Source organism: Lissotriton vulgaris, chromosome 4_1 (assembly GCF_964263255.1).
Source record: "Lissotriton vulgaris chromosome 4_1, aLisVul1.2, whole genome shotgun sequence".
Taxonomy (NCBI): Eukaryota; Metazoa; Chordata; class Amphibia; order Caudata; family Salamandridae; genus Lissotriton; species Lissotriton vulgaris.
The window spans coordinates 1,581,426,896-1,581,450,401 of NC_141691.1; positions in this window are offsets into that span (position 1 = coordinate 1,581,426,896).

Sequence of the window (23,506 nt, forward strand, 5' to 3'; positions counted from 1 at the left end):
GGACAATGTAGACAGGAGCATGTTCCAATCTTGCCTGAGACACTGCCACCTAATGAGGCGGACCACCAAATGCGCTGTTCCGGTAGATGCCATTTGATTACAGCACCAACAGAAGGAACCTGTCAAGTGCCTGGAAGCGCCTTCGGTACAATCCATGCTCGCAAGGCTACATGTCCCAGAATCCTTGGCGCTGTGGGAGGAGTATAAAAGGGGGAATCCGTTGATGCTACACGTCGGATATTCTGGTTCCGGACCCGGTGTGGAGAGTTGATCGTCGTTGGAGTTCCTGTTTTGCTATTCCTTGTGCCCTCTTGCTGTTCCTGCAGTTGTGTTTGTTGTTCCCCGTTGGCAGAGCCTTCTTGCACCGGCTCGTGCGGGGAATGACGAGTTGCTTTCCTGGTCCCTAAATTCCTGTTTTGTTACACGCCAAGAGTGGGCGGTGTGTGTTTACGCAGTGTGTGTTTCAGTGTTGTGAACTTCCCTTCACGGCTGGTGCGGAAGACACACGGAGTTCACTTTGTTGTTGTTTATCACGGTCCCCGTTGGCTGAGCCTTCTTGCACCGGCTCGTGCGGGGAATGCCAAGATTTGTGTTTTATCATTCGGCGTCCCTGTTGGCTGAGCCTTCTTGCACCGGCTCGTGCAGGGAACGCCAGAAGATTTTTCTTCCTCATTCGGCGTCCCTGTTGGCTGAGCCTTCTTGCACCGGCTCGTGCGGGGAATGCCACGTTATTCTTGCCTGCCGTATCCAGACCTGAGGTTATTATATCAGGTACTGTACTTACTAATATATAGGGGTGACGTAACACAATATCCTTCTTGTATTTTTGTTTTGCATTCATTTACAAACCTTGGTCCTTACAATGGGATGTTGAACCGCGTTCTCAGCCACCATCAGAGTATGCATGGTATGTACTTAACAATAGAATTAATTAAGTGACAGGAAAAGGTCATATCCTCGCTAAGGTATCGACTGATTGTGTATTACAGGTGGAGTTATATACGCTTCATTCCCATACCTCGGACCAGACAGTAGGGGAAGAGAAGTATCTTCAGGGCCTACTCTTAGTTTTGTTACAGGCATAGGGTACAGTGGGTCTTTGAGTATTTTGTTTGAGTCTATCAATACTTCAAGAAAAGATACGATTACTATTTTGTCTTTTGTCATTACAGATCTCCCTCCCTGCTGTCCCCTTCCTTTCCTTCCTGTTTATTTCCCTTCTGCCCTCACTTGATCCTTCCTGGACCCAGGCTGTAATAGCTTTCTGGGTTCGGTTAGATCAGGAGGTGGCCTTTGTCACATCAACTTGCTGATTCCGAGGACTTGGAGGATAACAGAAACACATCTTTGCTTTTGTGAAGGATTTCACCTCACTCAGCTGCCCCCAACTTCCGATTTTTTTTTTTTTTTGCGTAAGACCTTTATTAACACAAAGCAAATTACACAGCATGAGCCTACAACCCTGGGTCCGGCTCGCCGCTAGACGATGGTCATCCAATAAACAATAAGTTAGCCATGAAAAGCAGTGTAGAAACTTCAGGCAGAGCCGCCTTGCACACCCTTCGTAGGACTCTTAGCAGACAGTCGATATGAGTCTTACATTTTGTCATTTTTAGAAAAAGGAAAGTTCAACATACCCCCAACTTAAGACCTTACATTGCCCTCACACACAACCTAGATAGTGAGTGGAACAGTATCCCCGGTATCCCCCTAGTGCAGCTTCCATCCGACTTCAACTCGCGCACCAAACATCACACACGCCAGTATAGCTAGAAGACGAGCTAGTCCTCCTCATCCTCCTGCAATGAGTTTAGGTAGTCTGTTAAGAAACACCATATGTCTTTCGACCTCGATTTCGCTGGTAAGTTCTCCTCATATGTTTGCAGTTTATCCCGGCAGGTGGACATGTCATGAAGCCACACTTTTGTAGTCGGCACCCTACGGCTGTGCCAACATTGCGCCACCTGCCTTTTTGCTAATAACAAGGCGATTGCACAGAACTTGCGTTTCAGCGCTCTGAATTGGGGTATAATACCCAGCAAACAGACCTGTGGCGTGCACTGCACCTCATCCTCCAACATGACCGTGAGTGTGGCGGTGACCTCCTCCCAGTACCCTGCTACCCTCGCACAAGTCCAGGCCAGATGCACAAAGTCCGCACCCTCCCTGCTACAACGCTTGCACCTGTCTTCCTCCTGCAACCCAAATGTACGCAGTTTTGTCGGTGTGTAGTATGCCTGGTGAATAAACTTGAATTGAATAATTCTCAGATTTCCGTTTGGTGTCAGTATCTGCGTTAACGCGCAGGAGCTGTGCCATTCCTCCTCTGTTAGTGGAGCATCTAGTAGTGCATCCCACCGCCCCTTAGCCTTAAGTGTGTGTCCTGCTATTTCTGATTGTGCAGCAGTGTACAGTCTGGACACTAAGGGCCTTATTTATGAAAAGTGACGCATCGCTGCGTGAAAACAGCGATGCGTCACTTTTCACTGCGCACTCCTTGCGACACCAATGATGCGTCATATTTAATGTATGACGCATCATGTCGCAAGGAGTTACAGATAAGTCAGTATTTCTGACGTATCTGTAAGCGCAAAAGTGATGCATTGCTGGAGTGTGTCACAAAAGTGACGCAACTCCAGCAATGCGTCCTTTCACATGGGGAGAGCCCCATGTGAAAGGGCTTGCGTCAGTCTTACGCCTGCTGTGAGGCAGGCGCAAGATTTTGACGCAACAGCATCCTAAATGTGACGCAGTGAAATCTCATAGATTTCACTGCGTCACTATTACGAGGCTTTTTGCGGGGGAATGCCCACTCTGCATACATTATACCTGACGCAGGTATAATGTGGCGCAGGGGTATAAAAAGTGACGCATCTACCTAGATGCGTCACTTTTTAAATATGGCGCAACAAGGCGCATTTTTTACGCCGCTGGTGCGTCACTAAAAGTGACGCACCGGCGGCGCAAAACTGACGCAAGGCCTCATAAATAAGGGCCTAAGTGTGATAGATCCCGTGTAGTGATCAGCATTTGCAAAGGTGCTAGGCTTTCCGGTTCCGCCGGGAATGTCGGGTAATGTTCCCTCAATGCCCTGGTTAACCTATAGTATGTGAATCGAAACATAGGAGTCTGGTTTTGGATATAACTCAATTGGTCGATGTCTATGAACGTGCCTCCCTGAAACACGTCACCCATCTTGTCGATCCCAGCTCGAGTCAGCAAAGACATCCCCACTTTTTCGTTAGTGACTGACAGCGCCTGATGATACTGCAATGGCATGTCCGGTGCATATAATGGGGTTTTGCGAGCCAACTGCCCAAGCTTGTTCCATGCTTTAATCGTCGTGTCTACAGTGTTGATATCCTTTGTATGTAGTGGTGGTCTGATGTGCGATAATATCGCAGACAGGGGGACAGGATGGGCATCACCCTCCTCAATGGCCGCGTGAGTGAGATAGGGGACCTCATGGTACCAGTATGCTGCATACTGTGCCTGGGCACAGAGGTAATATAGGAGAAAATCAGGCACCCCGAAGCCGCCCTGCGCAATCGGGAGCGTCAGTGTCTGCAGATCAATACGAGCTTGTTTACCCGCCCATATCAGGGTTAGTACCAGGGACTTTATGCGGCGGAAGACTTCTCGCGTTGGCGTGATGGGTATGTTATTAAAAAGGTATAGTAACTTGGGCAAAATGTTCATTTTGATGATCGCTATTCGATCAGCTAGTGATAGAGGTAAATGGATCCAACAACGGATCTTATCGTCCAGTTTGGAGAGTACCACTCCATAGTTTGCTCGCATGACTTCGTCTGGATCCCTGTGAAACATGACCCCTAGGTAGCGAATCGGATCTTGCTGCCACTCTAAGCATGAGCGAATTTTGCGGATCTCGCGTTCGCGAATTTGCGGATTTTTGAACTCGCAATCCGCAAAATCCGCGAATTCTTGCGAATTTGCGGATTTTTTTTTTTTTTTGTGTTCGCAAGGATTTCTGCCAGTTCGCGAGGGTTTCGTACCAGTTCGCAATTGCGAACTTACATTTCGTCGCGCAACGGTCGCGAATCATGTTGTTTCTACGTCTGGTTCATCATCACAGGTTCCCAGCACCCTCTGTTTCACCACTGCAACCCTCTGTTACATCAATGCCACCCTCTGGTTCATCATTACTGTAGATTATGGGGGGGAAAAGCAAGCACACCATCCCTGCTTCAACTCAGATGAATTAATTTGGGGTTAGTTTATTAATGTGTCACTGTTTTAAAATTCCAGTCTGGCACCTGCTTCCTTATCTGTAATTTTGCTTTCTGTTGCAGTGCATTTTTTTTCCCCAGGACCTTCTTTGTGGCCTACTTGTAGCTATTGTATGAGCCTGCTGTGAGGGTCAGAGCAGGGTCATACAATTGTTGCAACTAGCAACTGAATTCTGGAGGGGCCCCAGTCAGGAAGCACTACCGGGAATTGTTACTAATGATGAGTTTGAACTCTTGCCCCTGCCGAGTGCTTTCACTTTTGAAAAACTCGTTTTTCTGCAATTTCGCGGGGTTCGCGGGGTGCGAACACGCGCAAGATCGGATTCGGAAGCCGCAAATTCGTGCGAATATGCAATTTGTTTTTTTTGCAGCGTGTTAGTTGGCAAGGTTTTGTGCGTTTTTGCGAGCCGCTCGTAGCGCAAGACGCGAAGTTACCCTCGCGGTCGTGCAAGGGCGCAGCCATCTTGTTTGCCTGACGTATTTCCGTTTCCGGGCGCGAAGTGTAATCTCGCAAAGTCCGCGGTTTGCCAGTACAGTCTCGCGCGTGTTCGCAAGGAAAATCTCGCGCGAACTTACCCGCGCGGTCGTGAACGGGCGCGGCCATCTTGTTTCTCATTCATTGCTATGGTTCTGGGCATGGTCTTTGTATCCTCTGTCAATCTCTGCCATCCTTTGCTTGTTTGAAGTTTTTTTTTATCTATTTTACTTATTATCTATCCCTCTATTTTTCTAGCCCTATATTTTTGTGTTTACTGCTACTTTTGGTTAATTTTAAACTACTTTTGTAAACTCTTTTCTTTTCTTCTCTTCCCTATTCTATTTTCTTTATTCCTTTCCGCCCAGACCATGGTGAAGGGAGCCGGGAAGCATCCCGAGAAGGGGAAGGGTCCCGCACCCCGTGTCCGGCTCCCGTGCGGGCGTTTGAGGGGGGAGCTAGTGATGCCACGGGAGATCTTTACCCCGGAGGAGGTGGGCCAGCTCATTTTTTATGTTCAGCGCCGCCTCCCCAGGACCATCATGGGAGGCGGCAAGATCAGTGCCGGGTACGGGGCCCGGGAGCGCCGGAAGCGGTGGGAGAAGGTGTGCCAGGCCATTTACCACCACTCTCGGGTCTGGCGCACCTACAACCAGGCCACCCACCGCTGGACGGATGTCCTGACCCGTGAGCGAGATCTGCTCGACCTCCTTGGCCTTGAGATCCCCGGGCTTGGTGAGTAGTAGTAGCTATGTCTTTACTACTATGTTTTCTCCTGCTGTGTTATTATATTGCAAATTTTTGTTTTTTTTACAAGAGCAATAATGCTGCTCATTACATTGTAGGTACATTTTATTTCAAAATCTTCTGTGCATTTCAGGTACACTGCTCTCCTTCTCAGTAGTGTTGCTACTATGCTTATTTGTTTTAGATTTTGTGTTCATTTCATTGGCCTGTGAAATTATGTATGAGTGTAGTTGAAAGAACTGCGCAATGCTACACACTAAGGTTCAGATTTTTAATTACCGGCGCATCCCTGCAAAGTTGCAGGGATGCGCCAGTAATTGTGCGTCACGCCACCATCACCCATGGTGCGCCGTATTACAATGCGGCGCGCCATGGGCCCAAAACGTCACCAAAGCGTTACGCATCTGTGCCGTAAAGGTGGCGCATTGCTGGAGTTGCGTCGCAACGATGGTGCAGCTCCATCAATTCTCTGGGGTGCCCTATCTCCCCAATGCTGTGTCAAGCCGTACGTCTGCTTCAAGCAGGCGCAGGGTTTGAGTCACGCATCATTGTCCTCAAAGTGACTGATTGAAATCTTGTAGATTTCCCTCAGCCACTTTTAGGATGCGTTCCTGCGCAGGAACGCCCTCCCTTGCGCCGGAACACCCCTATTGGCGCAGGGCTTTACAACGTGATGCATCTCCCAGATGCGTCACGTTGTTAATATACGCCGCACCATTGCGCCTCTTATGTGCTGTCGCTGCGTCACAAAAGTCACGCAACAATGGAGCAAAAGAGCCGCAAGGGCCTTATAAATCAGCCCCTACAGACTCAAGTCCAGTCCTTCCTTTGTACACATGGCGATAAGAAGAAATAGTGGTGGTGGATTAATAGTTTGAGTATTTTAATGACTGGTGAATGTAGTAGGAAACTTTAGTGTTGTCGCTGATCTTCAATCACAATGGACTTTGGCTGTCACTTTGCGTGCTGCGGACTGCTGCCTGCCAATCCTAGGCAAACCTTTTTAGTACTTTGTTTAGTGAGTTACATAGGGTAGTTTCCAATTCGACGGTCCGCAAATCAAGCAATACTAAAGTAATGACGTAGTCGACCACATGAGATTGGTCAATAATATATCCCGTGGAGTCGTTCCCTATTTGCTATTTCGCAAAAATATTTTGTTACTTTGTTAGTTCTTTTTTAAATGTTTGATTTGGTTGAGAAATAAATATCATCCATGTTTTCTGTTTTTCTTTCTTTCATGTTGTACATCAGCTTCCCCCAGGGGCAAGAGGAGGACACAGGAGGAGGAGGAGGAGGGTGCTGTTGTCGATGCAGGCCAGGACCGGGCAGTCGAGGGCTCCTTTGCTGGCCCCAGTAAGTTTTAATTTTAATATAGAGTACTTATTTTTTCCTAGCGTTCCTCATTCGATTTTTTCTAAATCGTCTTTGATCTTCTTGTAGACAGGATCTAAATTCTTATCCCTATGACTCCGTGTGGTATTACTAGATTATTCTTATTAGTCTGTCTGTGTAGCTAACTAAGATTGCACATTTGGCATTTCCATTGGACTCCCATTCTAGTCAGCAATAGCTCTATGCACTGAGTGTAGTCCTCTGGGATTGTCCATATTGTCTTTTCAAGTATTCTAAATGTTTATGCTTTGACCATTGCCAACAATAAAAAGGTGAATGACCACCACCAAGAAATAATAAGATACTACTTTACTTTTGGTTTGGATAGGACAATCCATTCTACTACTGTTGCAGGGACAAATCTGCACAAACAGAACTATGGACACTAAATAATGCATCGCTTAGCTTATCAATTATAATAGGTGCTGTAACTGTTAGACTTTCCACATACCTCAGTGATAACAGACTTTGTAGTTGAACCCCGGCCCCAATCTCCTTACTGACTAGATAGTGTGGCAGAGTCATTTAGCTCCCAAAGTCACCGATGGCAGAGGCACGGACTCATGCTTGCAAAAATTCGAAAACCTTTAGCTCATCCACTCTAGTCTGGATGACCAAAAACCACAGACTCTATTTAAGTTTAAAAGCTTTATTAAAAGTAAACACATTTATTAAATTCAAGTTTGTCATAAAAGTGAACGTGTAACTGAAAATGGAAAAGTGCTTAGTGCTGACGATTAATTGGACACATTTCTTGTGGTCGAGCCGAGCTCTCACCTGGTTTGAACTTGATCCTGCTCGTGTTCTTAGAAGTCAAGGTTCTGTCTGTTAGGAGAAAAAGTGGTGCGTGTTAAAAAGTAAAAAGCAAACATTCATCAGTTGTGCCAAAAAGTGCAGCAAGACAACAGCCTTCCCTGGAAAAAGGGACCTTTTTACTCTAGAGTAGACAGTCAAAAATTATTAAATTGTACACTTTTTTCACATTTCTTTCTTCCTCCTAGACCAAATATTATATAGTAGTGAGTGGTGTATTCTAACATTATTAAATGTACTTTGTAGGTGGAACATCTGGAGACGGGGCCAGCGCGGAGGTGGTGGCATTGGACGAGGAGGACAACTCTGGGGAGGAGGCGGTGCAAGTGCCGGAAAAGGACATGCCTGTGAGGGTTCACACGGTGGTGGCGGGCAGAGGTAAGCTATACATTCCTTAGTCATTGAGATTGAAGACTGCAGAGTGTGCTTTCTGCACGGGTGTATTATAAAAAAAGCAGGTAGTAGCCTCCTCTAAATGTACTTCGACTTAGCTGTGAAGTTTTTGGCGAGAAGAATCCCAATCAGATCTGAGGTGAACTTGATGGATGGGATGAACGAAAAGCGAAAGAAGGGTGTAAGTAAGTGTGGAAGCACGAGAAATGTAATGATGACTGGCAAAGAAGAATGATATGTGTTTGCTTGGTCCCCGAGGTGGCTGGGAAGGTAAGAAAATGGTATGGTGCATGGCTGGGTGAATGATGAAGCAAGGATGGGTGGAAGGAGAACAGCCTGGGTGGGTGAGACAGAAACTGTATGTGTGCAATATACTTTGAATGGATGGATGCCTGGATCATTCATGGTACTATCTGACTCTTAGATAGCATATGTGAATCTAGAGAGAGTAGACGGTCACTGGATGAACTAAGTGTTACTTTGAAGAGCATGTAACACCGCACCCGCACGTCCGTTCCAGTGTAGGAAAGGCAAGGAAAAGAAGTTGTAACGTTGTCCAAAGACTACCATGAATAGTAGCAGTAGTTTGTATTGCAACTGCAAGCACAGCATATATCCAGTTATTACGGTGGGCACTCCCTACCTCCCTTAATAACTTTAGTTTAGTAGTAGTACGTCATTCATGTGTGGGGGTATCACTGTTCACTCAATAATAAGCAAAGCACCTAAAGTCATCCCATATGTCATCAAATACATCCCATGTGAAGTGATAGATAATCAGATAATTTAGCTTCTTCATTTTCCTTTTCTAATACTCATTTGCACTGTAGGGTGAAAGCTAAATTAATTAAGCAGTAGCCCTTTTAACAGAGTATTCTCAGTGCCACCCGTAATAGAAAAGTAAGAGCTTCACCACCTGCATGTACTGGACCGGTACAGTAACGCAAGTCTGTCTCACTCACCATGGTGTGCGTCTGTTTTTCTCGGGTGCAAGTTCACTGCGCTGGCATTATGCCGGCTTGCATAAGATAACGTACCAATTGTCCTAAACAAGAGAGAAGAAGAAGAATAAGAGTGGTGTACTGTCATAGTCGACTGTAATAGAAGTCCATAGTGCTCGTAGAATTTGTTCCTTAAACTCCCACTAATGTTAGAGCAAGGATGAAGAAGTCGGAGGTTACATAGATACTGTCCTCAATAGTTATGCACTGTGCTTTCAATTTGCTACTTGTACTGTGACAACTTTCTGCTCAATCATTTTGTGTTAATCTTAAGGAGCATTGGTTACAGACTATGTCTTTCTTTTTTCATGTAGTTGCTCCTTCCAAATCCAAGACACCATCAAGGAGGAAGGAGCAGGCTCGAATGGCCCGGCAACGGAGGCTGGATGCCACTGTTGCTGAATATCGGCGGCTGGTGGCCCTGGAGGAGGAGGAGACGCAGTCTGGAACAACAACAACGTCCACTGGGACAGCTGCCTCCTCCTCCGTGCGGGCTGCCAGCCAGCGCAGTGCTCCAGCGGTACGGAGCCGGGCTACCAAAGCCAAACGCCACCGCCCAGCAGCAAAGAAAGCAGCTGCCCCTCACAGGAATTGCAAGGCACACCGGCGCCGCTTATCCCTCAGACTGTCCTACCTGGAGCAGGAGGTCCATAATTATAAGAACGTGGTGGAGGGCCTCCGCTTCGAACTTGCCACCCTCCGCAAGGAGCATGATGCCCTGGCTGCTAATTCCAACAGCACCCTGCCATAGTGTCCCTTGCCCCTTTTTTAGAGACTTTTGGGGGGTGGGAATTGGGAGTTGTGATTTTTGGGGACTTTTGAAGGACAATCGTTGGGGTTAGGGAGGGTCTTGCGGGAGATTCTTTTGTTAGGGCTATAAAAATATACTTTTTGAAACTTTATCTGACCATACCTGTTTTTTACTGCTTTTGAGTCTGGTGGGTGGGGGTTTAACATAACAGTAAGTTTGTTTTCCTGAATAGTCCTAGGACTTTAGTAGTACTACCGTCAATCAAATCTCTCGTCTCTCCTAATACTCCATTATACTACCTCCAACCAAACGCCTATCTTACCTGTAATTTCTGTTTGCAAGTAGGGCTAGGCCCAGGGCTGGCTCCACGGGAAACAGCAAATAAGGTTGGCAATCCTGGGCGGATAAAATTTCCTCATAGCGGTGGTACTAGTGGTGTGACACAGTGGCAGTTGCTTGCCTATGAAAAAAAGAAAATGAAATCTGGTTTGTGCTCCTGAGCAATACAAAGGTACAATACAGAATATAGCAGGTGACAGAAGTACACTAGAACAGTGCCACGTTGTAGCCTAACAAATGTTAAAGTATAACTAATTCGGTTGAAGTTCTTTGACATTAGCCATGGGTCTTTGTCAAGCAGAGTAAGAATATATCATCGGATTTCTTCACCAGCCTGTTGCTATCACCTTATCCTCCCCAGCAAGTGTGTGGATTTATTGCTGTAATTTAGTCACACATCAATCAAAACCACACAGCCCGGGGGAAGAGGGTTAGGGTTTGAAAAATGGATGGGTACGGGGGTTTTTGGGAAAGGTTTTGGGAGACAAGAAAAAGTAGCACAGCATGGACGAACAATTGTGAACATAAACAAATCTTTGGGTACAAACCTATCCATCAATCTTTGAAAGTGCATACACTACTGTAACTGCATGCATGTCAGTTAAAAGTAATTAGTACTTTCGACAACTGTGGAAGAAAGAATGCGACAGTACAGGGCGTGGGTGGAAATATTGATAACTATATTCAACATAAGGTCTCTGTAGCCAGATACCTGAGAGCCTTGCTGGTCACTATAAATCCATTCACAACAACACTCAATGGGGTTGGTCTGGAAGGTGTCAGGTTTACTCCCCGTGATCCAGTCGATGCAAATATGGTTCCACTTCCAAATGTCACCAACACCCAGAAGTGTAAACACAGGGTGTTCGAGGCATTAGGCGGGGGAGAAAAATAACAAACTAAAATAAAAAATGTGGGATGGGTAAAGGTAGGGTCAGCAGGGAAAGGATACCTGTAACAGAAGACAAGACAGGCATCAGTGAAGTGCTGTCCTAACATACAAGGGTACTCTCATATAGTCTCACTAAATAGTCTGCAAGTCTCCCGCCTACTCATGGGAAATGTAGTTTCATAGTACGGTAGGCGCTTAGGGGCTGCGTAACCTGACAGAAGGTATAGTAGATAGAAAAGGAGAAATTGCTTTTTTTCTAGGTGTCCCCTCACTCACCAGGGTTGCCCCTTGGTGACATGCTTCATCATTGGGGCCATCCCAGTCCTCTACGGCCTGGGGCGTGCTGCGACTTGCGAATTACGTAGGAGCACTTACAAATGACTATGTGTGGTGCAGATGTGATAGTGGAGTGGACTAAGTGATGTGTTAAGGGATCAATGTAGAAGCAGAGAGAGAGCCAAGAAATGCAGTCACAGTCAGAGAAAAAGGCAAGGGATACTGTATCTATGTGGTTGTAGTGGTCCTGTTGGAAGTGGTAAGTAAGTTGCCCGCAGAAAAAAAATCCTCCTATTAGCGGCACTCCTCCATTGCAGCCGACGCTTCGTCCATCGATGTTGGTCACCAGAAGACACCCTGTCCACTGCCTGCCTGATGCTGAATTGTGGCTCGCTACTGTGAAGCCTGACTCCATCCTTTTTTCCCCATTGCAGAGACTGAAACCCGGCCTGTAATTATTCAACGAAAAACAGGAAGTGATATAATATTACAACACCACTGATAAATAAATATAAGGCATGTAGGCTGTGGAGTGCAAAAAGTCACAATTTGTTTTTCCTAGTAGACAGTACAATGTTTTTGAAAGTGCGTACTCTGAGTCACCTTTTGAAGGATGTATGGGCAAATTAATGTATCGGATCTTGCCCCTCAAGCTAGGTGTACTGTAAACTGTGTTTTAGAACAAAATTAGATCTTCCTAGCAGTGCTTCCACCCAGACCCTTACTAAAGCCAGTCGCAAAAATGTAGAAGACCCCCAATCAAATCTCAAAAAACGAGGCCTAGCAGAAAACTGGTGACAAAACTTACTTTGAAAGTAAAAGTAGGCCGAAGTACCCTAATTACCCATTACCCACCGTGGATTGCATTCAAACCACTTGCAAGCAACCAAGCAAAAGTAGCCATAGCCAGCATCGCTCCAAGACTCGAAATCCCCCCCACTCAAACACATGCAATAGAAATACTGCTAACCCTAACGAACCCTAAGTTAAGAATAGTGGCAAAGGCTTTCTTTAACTATGCCAAATCCCCCCTTTCCCACCATGGATTTTCTTCAAATGACTTGCAACCAAAATTACACATTCTCACGAGTGCTCTAAGACCCCAGAACTCAGTTTGAAAAATCTAGAACACCCCGAAACACATGCAATCCTGCTGCTAGGGCTAACCCTAACGAACCCTAAGTTACAAAAAGTGCCAAAACTAAAGGCTTTTCCGCGCGGATTTTGTCCCAACCACTTCTACCCGGTATTAGACCTTCCCAGGAATGCCCCAAGACCCGGCAACCCACCCGCCAAGAAGCGTAACACCCCCAAACAGGCCAAAAGCAAAATCTCATACTTGCAATATTTCTGGGCCTTCGGTCCAAACGCGCTGCGTAGCTAGGCCATAAGTCGGGGTTGGCACGACGGATTTCCTGAAAAGCAAATGCAATCAAGATTAGAGTGTCCCAGCAGTGCTCCCAGACCACGAAACTCACCCGCAAACAGACGGAACCCCCCCTAAGAGCACCTCAAAGGCAAGCAAGTCATCAAAAACACAAAAAAAATTCCGCCTGGGATTTGGTCCAAAACACTTTTATCCGGTATTAGAGCTTCCCAGCAATGGCCCCAGAGCCGTCAACCCAGGAGAAAACGAGTAGAAGACCCCCAAACAGCCAAAGAGCAAAAGTACAAAAATGGGGACTTAGTCACTTTTTCACAAATTTCCCAAATCACTCCGCGCGCGCTCTGCAGCTAGGCCCTAAGTCCCCTCAGCCACCATGGATTTGCTTCAAACCTCTTGCAAAGTAAAGTATATATAGCCAGCAGTGCTCCCACACCACGAAACTCACCCGCAAACACCAGGAAGCCCCCCAAACAGGCCCCCGAAAACGCTACATAGAGCAAAATGTCAGAAATAGCCCAAAAAAAAATCGGCCTGGATTTTGTCCCAACCACTTCTACCCGGTATTAGACCTTCCCAGGAATGCCCCAAGACCCGGCAACCCACCCGCCAAGAAGCATAACACCCCCAAACAGGCCAAAAGCAAAATCTCATACTTGCAATATTTCTGGGCCTTCGGTCCAAACGCGCTGCGTAGCTAGGCCATAAGTCGGGGTTGGCACGACGGATTTCCTGAAAAGCAAATGCAATCAAGATTAGAGTGTCCCAGCAGTGCTCCCAGACCACGAAACTCACCCGCAAACACCAGGAAGCCCCCCAAACAGGCCCCCGAAAACGCTACATAGAGCAAAATGTCAGAAATAGCCCAAAAAAAAATCGGCCTGGATTTAGTCCCAACCACTTCTACCCGGTATTAGACCTTCCCAGGAATGCCCCAAGACCCGGCAACCCACCCGCCAAGAAGCATAACACCCCCAAACAGGCCAAAAGCAAAATCTCATACTTGCAATATTTCTGGGCCTTCGGTCCAAACGCGCTGCGTAGCTGGGCCATAAGTCGGGGTTGGCACGACGGATTTCCTGAAAAGCAAATGCAATCAAGATTAGAGTGTCCCAGCAGTGCTCCCAGACCACGAAACTCACCCAGAAACACCAGGAAGCCCCCCAAACAGGCCCCCGAAAACGCTACATAGAGCAAAATGTCAGAAATAGCCCAAAAAAAAATCGGCCTGGATTTAGTCCCAACCACTTCTACCCGGTATTAGACCTTCCCAGGAATGCCCCAAGACCCGGCAACCCACCCGCCAAGAAGTATAACACCCCCAAACAGGCCAAAAGCAAACTCTCATACTTGCAATATTTCTGGGCCTTCGGTCCAAACGCGCTGCGTAGCTGGGCCATAAGTCGGGGTTGGCACGACGGATTTCCTGAAAAGCAAATGCAATCAAGATTAGAGTGTCCCAGCAGTGCTCCCAGACCACGAAACTCACCCGCAAACACCAGGAAGCCCCCCAAACAGGCCCCCGAAAACGCTACATAGAGCAAAATGTCAGAAATAGCCCAAAAAAAAATCGGCCTGGATTTAGTCCCAACCACTTCTACCCGGTATTAGACCTTCCCAGGAATGCCCCAAGACCCGGCAACCCACCCGCCAAGAAGTATAACACCCCCAAACAGGCCAAAAGCAAACTCTCATACTTGCAATATTTCTGGGCCTTCGGTCCAAACGCGCTGCGTAGCTGGGCCATAAGTCGGGGTTGGCACGACGGATTTCCTGAAAAGCAAATGCAATCAAGATTAGAGTGTCCCAGCAGTGCTCCCAGACCACGAAACTCACCCGCAAACACCAGGAAGCCCCCCAAACAGGCCCCCAAAAACGCTACATAGAGCAAAATGTCAGAAATAGCCCAAAAAAAAATCGGCCTGGATTTAGTCCCAACCACTTCTACCCGGTATTAGACCTTCCCAGGAATGCCCCAAGACCCGGCAACCCACCCGCCAAGAAGTATAACACCCCCAAACAGGCCAAAAGCAAACTCTCATACTTGCAATATTTCTGGGCCTTCGGTCCAAACGCGCTGCGTAGCTGGGCCATAAGTCGGGGTTGGCACGACGGATTTCCTGAAAAGCAAATGCAATCAAGATTAGAGTGTCCCAGCAATGCTCTCAGACCATGAAACTCACCCACAAACAGACGGAACCCCCCCTAAGAGCACCTCAAAGGCAAGCAAGTCATCAAAAACACAAAAAAATTTCCGCCTCGGATTTGGCACAAACCACTTTTAGTGCTTCCCAGCAATGGCCCCAGACCCGTCAACTCACCTGCAAAGAGGTAGAACAACACCCCCACAAGTGCTGAGTCTTTCTTCATTGGGCGTAAACCAGCCCTCTGCTTTGATGGAAATAGGAGTCTGGAGGAGGAGGATAGAGGAGCATGTTCTTCTGAACTTGTGAACCTGAGGAATGCAGACTGCGGCACCTTCAAATAAATTAGCAAACAAGTGAAGACAGTTCTGCTGATGGGCTTGTCTTTGTGATTATCTGATTAAAGTTTGAATTATATTAACTGTGCACAACAAAGAAAGACAGACACACAGGAATAAAAGTGAATAAGGATGAAAAAGAAAGTTATTGATTCGTTGTCTCATTTTCAGGGCTCGAAGTCGGAATCACGGTCCAGGAATAAGAATAAGGCTTCGTCATCATACTCTGCGAATTCAGCCCGGGTGAGGTCAGTGCCACCTGACAGAGTAGAAATTCCCTCATCTATGGTGCTGGCCACCTCCTCTTCATCCGGCACGCTCTCTCGTACTCTTATATCTGGTGGTATGAGGTGCTGATTCATCTTGATCATTGTTAACCTCTCCACATTTTTGGGCGAGAGGCGGCTCCGTTTGGGAGTTACAATCCCACCAGCCGCACTGAAAACCCGTTCAGAAGACACACTTGCGAGTGGGCAAGACAAGTAGTTTAAAGCCAGGTTGGTGAGCTGTGGCCACAATTCTTTTTTCCCATGCCAATACGCCAATGGGTCAGAATTAACATAGACCTCTGTGGAGTCATTCAGATAGTCCTTCACCATCGACTCAAGGTCCTCCTCCAAGGTTCCTCCACTTTGCGTAGCTCTTGCTGTGCCTCTGGCCTTTTGAGAACCAAACCCACGCAGAGCTAGCCAATCCTCTTCAGCCTCCAATGTTTCTGCTGCCTTTCGTGCAGATGATGCGGTTGCCGGTGTCTTTAACGGCTGAGAGGTCACTTGTGCCACAGCCACAGGTGCAGAAGTGGATTGTTTTGACTGGGGATGGCCTGCTGATGTACTGCCATTTCCTTCAATTTCCAGCCGTTCTGTTTCAAACTTCTTGGCTGACAAGGCTAGCCAACGTTTGTACTTTGTAACATCTTCATCAGCAAAAGGAAAGAATGCTCTGCCTGCCAGCGCCTTTTTGTAGCGTGGATCCAGAATAGTAGCACAAATGTAATGCTGTTCTGAGTGGATCTTTTGAAGACGTTCATCACCTTGTAGGAGCTCTAATAATGTCTCAGCCAGAAGCAAAGAGTCTTTCTTTTTGTCATCTTTTCGAAACACAGAACACACCTCCTTCAGTTGGTCCTCCAGCATGTACAACAATGGGATAGCTTTTCCCAAATTAGAGTCCTCCTTGCTGACTGCACGTGTGAAGACCTCAAAAGGACGAAGCATGCGTGTTAGGCTTTCAACTATGTTCCATTGCGGCCCACCCATCCTCAGCTCCTCTATACCCTCTTTCAAGAAAAATTGATCGAGTTGCGTATACTGCTCATACAGACGCTCAAGCATGTAGAAGGTTGAGTTCCAACGTGTTACCACCTCCTGGATGAGTGCTTTCACTGGCATTTGACTTTGATATAGCATGCTCCTCAGCTGCTTGCGGGCCTTAAAAGAATGCCTGAAATGCTTGCAAATTTTTCGGCAGTTGTCCAATACACTGTACGCTGCACTGCGTTTATTACCCAAGAATTTTTGGACAACCAGGTTTATACAGTGCGCCAAACACGGCACTCTGAAATAGTAACCGTCCCTCATGGCCTTAACTATATTGGAGCCATTGTCTGTGGAAACATAACCAACCTTGCGTTTTAGTGGGGACAGACAGTTAAGGACCTTTGTGTTAAAGACATCCAAAATGTTTTCTGCTGTGTGACGTTTCTCCAAACCAAACATGGCTAGTGTTGCATGTTTCCGAGCACCTTTAAAAACAATGTTAGTGTCAACACCTGAGTTTAGCTTTGCTTTAGCCCCTGAAAAAGAGACCCAGTGTGCAGTGATGCACATGTAATCAGCGCCTGCGCCACTGGTCCACATGTCTGTTGTCAGATGTATAGTGTGAACAGCACTCTTCTCCAAAGCTGCCCCAATCAACTTCAGAACATCTTCATGTAGTGCTGGAACCGCAACTCGGGCAAAATAGAACCGGCTAGGAACCTTCCATTTAGGGCAGAGCACTGTCACTAATTCTAGAAAACCAACCCCTTCTACAAAAGAAAAAGGGAGAAGGTCCAGAGCTAGCATTTTAGCCAGCTTAGTGTTATACAGACGGGTCATTGGGTGGTTGCGTTCATATTGCGCTTCTGTAAACAACATCTTTTTAATGTTGCCCTGGACCAATGATTTACGGGATGATGATGATCTCTTCGACCCAGTTACGCTCGCTGATGAACTTTTCCGCATTGATGTCTCACTCTCTCCCACACTCTTAGTGTGGCTCCCATGGGGTGTGCTGCTGACATGGGAACTGGGTGTAAGTGAAGTGTTTGAATCGTCTTCTTCTACCTCCTCGTCATCAGCAGATGACAAATCAACGTTTTCATTACGTGCAATTCCGGCTTTCTTGACCGCCTCTAGGTGCGGAAACCATTCGACAGGGTGCCTTCTCTCAAGATGACCTCTCTGGCCTCCGGTACCATAGTTAGAACCAAGCTTACCACGACTATATCGAAGCTTACAAAGGCTACAAATGGCTACGTTTTCCTTTTTTGGGCAAACACTAAAGAAGTCCCAAACTGGAGACTTGAAATGTCTTCGGGGGCCGGAGGAGGCGGCGATACTGGTGGTGGTGGTCCTGCTGCTAATGACAGATGAAGTGGAGGATGTGGATTGCCGAACTTCAGTACGTTTTGCACTTTCACCACCACGAATTGAGGTCGAGGACGAGGTGGGTACCTTCTTGCGAGGAAGAAATATGGAAGCGGTAGGTTTTGGTGTACTACTTAACTCCAAATCTAATGATTCCATTTCCATTGCCTCCTCGCCGACATCATCATCACGCTCAGCAGCTTCTCGGGATAGGGTCAAAATGTCTCTTTGCTGCATGCCCGGTGGGGCTGCAGTGACCTTTGTGATGACTGCCTCGTCGTCATCGTGAGAGGCTTCATCACCAGCAGTATCTGTCACTTCTTGTTGAGCCTCATCACACTCCATAGGTTTGAGTTTTTGGACGACCTTCCTTTTACGCTTAGGTACCGGTGGCAGATCATGGTGTGCCTCTGCCTCACTGTCAGACCGCAGTTGTCGTGGTTCCCAAGACAGATCACTTGCACCAGAACGAGGTGGGCTTGAAGAAGATGTAGACACCCCCCTTGATCTTTTCCTTGCTAGGGATGTGGAAGACAATGAATGATCATCAGGAGGAGTGGCTTCCAATGATACCTCAGCTTCATTGTCGATTTCCAAATGTGCCCCTACTTCGGGAGGAACAACTATTGTGGGCACTTGTGAACGTCCATGCACCTTTGCTTGCGCATCTCCTTTTGCTGCCTCTCCTTCCACATGTACTTGGGCGTGTACTTGCACATGGTGTTGTTGTTGCGGCTGTGGTTGTTCAACACTTGTCAGATGAGTTACAACAACCTGTGTTGATTCAGGGACATTGCTGCTACTTTCTTGCGATGAGCCAACATCACTGGTCGATGGTGATTGGAGAAGTACACTGACTGCCTCTGAAGCACTCAAGGGCTTTGACTTAAGTTGGCGTGGTGGTGGAGGCACTGAACCCAATGGAGCAGGGGTGCTGCTCTCAGGTTGGTCCCCAGCAGATCCTGCTGCTGCAGGCGTACTTTTTTTTTTGCTCCCAAAAAAAGTGGTGGGTGGCACACCAGCCTCCTTGGTAACTTGCTTCTTCTGCTCCTTACTAGCAACTTTCTTGCTAGAGGAGCTACGGAGAAGTTTCTTTGGGGCCATCTTCTTCAGAGCAGGTCAGACAGCAGGCCGCAGTTGCACGAATTGTAGAGTTGTCTGAGGCCAGACGTGACGTCGCGTGACGTTATGCTGCACACACACACCGCTGCAGGACTTCTTCCTGGCACTGGTGGTTCTCTTGAGTCTTGTGCACCTAAAAAAAATGGAAGACAGAGGAACATCAGTTCAGTTATAGAGCACAAAAAAATCGAAAAACACTGCAAAATCAGCACAATCCCAATCCATCCATGCCCTCCATAATGTTTAAATTCAAGACAACCCACAGAAAGACTAGGCCCATGCAAGACTCACTACCCCTGGGCATAAATAAAGGTTGAAAAGTAGGCAAAATGGTTGGAGGCCTAACAACAAAGCCTGCATTCAAAATGGCCACTTGCCTGCCAGCACATGGCCAGTGCCTGTAGCTGCACTCAAAATGGCCACCAGCCACATGGCATGTCCCTCCCCATGAACACCCCCAAAAATCGAAAAACACTGCAAAATCAGCACAATCCCATTCCATCCATGATGTTTAAATTCAAGACAGCCCACAGAAAGACTAGGCCCCATGCACCACTCACTACCCCTGGTCAAGGCCCCAACAACAGGTCAAAAATCGAAAAACACAAAATTTTACAAAAAAAAAAAATCGAAAAACACAGAAAAATCAGCACAATCCCAATTCATCTATGGCCTCCATGATGTTTAAATTCAAGACAACCCACAGAAATACTAGGCCCATGCAAGACTCACTACCCCTGGCATAAATAAAGGTTGAAAAGTAGGGAAAATGGTTGGAGGCCTAACAACAAAGCCTGCATTCAAAATGGCCACTTGCCTGCCAGCACATGGCAAGTGCCTGTAGCTGCACTCAAAATGGCCACCAGCCACATGGCATGTCCCTCCCCATGAACACCCCCAAAAATCGAAAAACACTGCAAAATCAGCACAATCCCATTCCATCCATGATGTTTAAATTCAAGACAGCCCACAGAAAGACTAGGCCCCATGCACCACTCACTACCCCTGGTCAAGGCCCCAACAACAGGTCAAAAATCGAAAAACACAAAATTTTACAAAAAAAAAAAATCGAAAAACACAGAAAAATCAGCACAATCCCAATTCATCTATGGCCTCCATGATGTTTAAATTCAAGACAACCCACAGAAATACTAGGCCCATGCAAGACTCACTACCCCTGGCATAAATAAAGGTTGAAAAGTAGGGAAAATGGTTGGAGGCCTAACAACAAAGCCTGCATTCAAAATGGCCACTTGCCTGCCAGCACATGGCAAGTGCCTGTAGCTGCACTCAAAATGGCCACCAGCCACATGGCATGTCCCTCCCCATGAACACCCCCAAAAATCGAAAAACACTGCAAAATCAGCACAATCCCATTCCATCCATGATGTTTAAATTCAAGACAGCCCACAGAAAGACTAGGCCCCATGCACCACTCACTACCCCTGGTCAAGGCCCCAACAACAGGTCAAAAATCGAAAAACACAAAATTTTACAAAAAAAAAAAATCGAAAAACACAGAAAAATCAGCACAATCCCAATTCATCTATGGCCTCCATGATGTTTAAATTCAAGACAACCCACAGAAATACTAGGCCCATGCAAGACTCACTACCCCTGGCATAAATAAAGGTTGAAAAGTAGGGAAAATGGTTGGAGGCCTAACAACAAAGCCTGCATTCAAAATGGCCACTTGCCTGCCAGCACATGGCAAGTGCCTGTAGCTGCACTCAAAATGGCCACCAGCCACATGGCATGTCCCTCCCCATGAACACCCCCAAAAATCGAAAAACACTGCAAAATCAGCACAATCCCATTCCATCCATGATGTTTAAATTCAAGACAGCCCACAGAAAGACTAGGCCCCATGCACCATTCACTACCCCTGGTCAAGGCCCCAACAACAGGTCAAAAATCGAAAAACACAAAATTTTACAAAAAAAAAAAATTGAAAAACACAGAAAAATCAGCACAATCCCAATTCATCTATGGCCTCCATGATGTTTAAATTCAAGACAACCCACAGAAATACTAGGCCCATGCAAGACTCACTACCCCTGGCATAAATAAAGGTTGAAAAGTAGGGAAAATGGTTGGAGGCCTAACAACAAAGCCTGCATTCAAAATGGCCACTTGCCTGCCAGCACATGGCAAGTGCCTGTAGCTGCACTCAAAATGGCCACCAGCCACATGGCATGTCCCTCCCCATGAACACCCCCAAAAATCGAAAAACACTGCAAAATCAGCACAATCCCATTCCATCCATGATGTTTAAATTCAAGACAGCCCACAGAAAGACTAGGCCCCATGCACCACTCACTACCCCTGGTCAAGGCCCCAACAACAGGTCAAAAATCGAAAAACACAAAATTTTACAAAAAAAAAAAATCGAAAAACACAGAAAAATCAGCACAATCCCAATTCATCTATGGCCTCCATGATGTTTAAATTCAAGACAACCCACAGAAATACTAGGCCCATGCAAGACTCACTACCCCTGGCATAAATAAAGGTTGAAAAGTAGGGAAAATGGTTGGAGGCCTAACAACAAAGCCTGCATTCAAAATGGCCACTTGCCTGCCAGCACATGGCAAGTGCCTGTAGCTGCACTCAAAATGGCCACCAGCCACATGGCATGTCCCTCCCCATGAACACCCCCAAAAATCGAAAAACACTGCAAAATCAGCACAATCCCATTCCATCCATGATGTTTAAATTCAAGACAGCCCACAGAAAGACTAGGCCCCATGCACCACTCACTACCCCTGGTCAAGGCCCCAACAACAGGTCAAAAATCGAAAAACACAAAATTTTACAAAAAAAAAAAATCGAAAAACACAGAAAAATCAGCACAATCCCAATTCATCTATGGCCTCCATGATGTTTAAATTCAAGACAACCCACAGAAAGAATCAGTCCACCCACCACTGAGTACCCCTGGGAAAAGGCCCCAAAACAGCCCAAAAATCGAAAATCCCAAAATTTTAGTTGCAGCAACTGTAATGCCCCAAACAAACTTACTTGTAAAATTTCTAATCCAACAGTGATCCAAAGAAAGTCAAAAAGGCCTCAAATCCAAAGATCCAGCAGCATCCACAAAAGGTAATCCTTCCAGGTCCACATCCGAATGAAAAGTGACCAGGAGATGGACAAAGCACTGGGAGGAGCCTGCTGAACAGGAACAGGAAGTTGAAGACTATGGGGCACTTCCTTCCTCCCACCCCCCTGCCCCCCTCCCCAAAATGGACTCCTCGCTAAAAAAGTGCAGGCAAATGTCAAACTAAGGAGTTATTCACATAAAAATCATCATTTCTAGAAGGTTTATGCTGCTTGCTGGTGGATTTCTTGTGCAGAATTGCAAATTTATATTTTCGCGCGCCGCATCTCAAATCTCGCAATTTGCGAAGTACCGCGAGACGTGATCTCGCCGTACTCGCGTTGACAAACTCTCGCTGGCAAGCCGCGATGACGTAATCGCGCTCGCCAATTCCCGCGGGAACACACAGCAAGATCCAAAATGGCGCAGCACTCGCAAACTATCGAAAAAAACAACTCGGCAAACGATGATAAACGCCGCGCGCCGCAAAAATTGTATCACCAACGCCGCGCGCCGCCAAAAAAATCCGCTGCGTGCGAATTTGCGGATTTTGCGGGAAATCCGCAAATCTCGCGGATTGCGGATTTCCCGAAAATCCGCAAAATCCGCGAGCGGAACGGATTTTCCGCCCACGCTTATGCCACTCTAGCGGGTAATCGACTGCAAAGGGAGTCGTAGCATTGGTGAGAGGTATGAGTGAGGATTTGGACCAATTAATCGCTAACCCCGAGTGTCCCCCAAATCGGATGTACTCTCTAAGTAGCGGGTTTAGATGAACCTCCGGGTCGCAAACGTATAGCAGCATATCGTCTGCGTAGAGCGATATGTGCAGTGGCCTAGCCACAAATTGCAGCGCCGATTCTTTGTAATTTTGTCGCACTATGCACGCTAGCGGCTCTAACGCCAGTGCAAAGAGCAGGGGTGACAGGGGGCAACTCTGCCGCGTGCCCCGCCCAATGTCAAACGGAGCTGAAACATAGCCATTGATCCGGACCCTTGCACATGGTTGCGTATATAGCAAGGAAATCCACTGGACAAACCTTTTAGGGAAACCCATCCTATTGAGGACAGTGAGCATATAACGCCATTCAATAGAATCCAATGCTTTCGCTGCGTCGAGCATGACAGCCACCGCTTTAACCGAGGGTTTCAGGTAGTGCAATAGTGCAAACAGGGATCTGGACATTATGCGAGGTGGACCTGGTGGGAACAAACCCCGCTTGATCCGGAAGGACCAGGCTGGTCATCAAAGGGGACAGCCTAACAGCTAGCAATTTAGCGAGGATTTTAGAGTCTACGTTTATCAGGGACAGAGGTCTGTAGGAATCGCAGTCCTCCGGATCCTTGGATGGTTTTAGGAGTGCAATGACCAATGCTTCCCGCAGCGTGGGGGGGAGCAACAATTTCTCAAAGGAAGTACCATACATGCCCACCAGATAGGGGGCGATGACATCCACAA